Genomic DNA, 609 nt, shown 5'->3' on the forward strand with positions numbered 1-609 from the left:
GTCTCCGAATCTACTTATCACTAGGAAAGCATTTTAAATAATATATGGTTAATAAAAATCTATTTTAAGCTTACAAACAAATAAATTTTAGTTTTTAATATAGTACAAAAAAAGTAATCTAAATTTACGAATGCGTGTACTGTAAATACAGTACATACTTGTATATATTTTAATATGATTTTATGTGCTTTAAACGTTTATCTAGTGATATTACGACTTCAATATTTGTGGCGGACAGACGTAAAGTCGAATAAAATGACTTAAACTTGATTTTTATTTTTCCATATACTTTTTTAACAAGCGACGTATAATCGGGAACGACGTAACTCGGAACCGACGTAAGTCGAGGTATGCCTGTATATATATATATATATATACACACACTAAGAAGGTCCCTGTATATATGTATCGAATTCGCAATAGATAACAAAAGTTTCAATGGTTAACAATAAAAAGTTCATACTAACATTTATTGTTAAAATTATTCCAAGAATCAACTCCTGAAAATTTTCTCATCTATTTCGAATTACCATGTATAAATAAAATATATCATTTATAAATATGTTTAAAATAAATAAATAAATAAATAAATAAATAAATAAATAAATA

Source organism: Centruroides sculpturatus, unplaced genomic scaffold (genome assembly GCF_000671375.1).
Source record: "Centruroides sculpturatus isolate CEXI.00-Female unplaced genomic scaffold, Cexi_2.0 scaffold1246, whole genome shotgun sequence".
NCBI lineage: Eukaryota > Metazoa > Arthropoda > Arachnida > Scorpiones > Buthidae > Centruroides > Centruroides sculpturatus.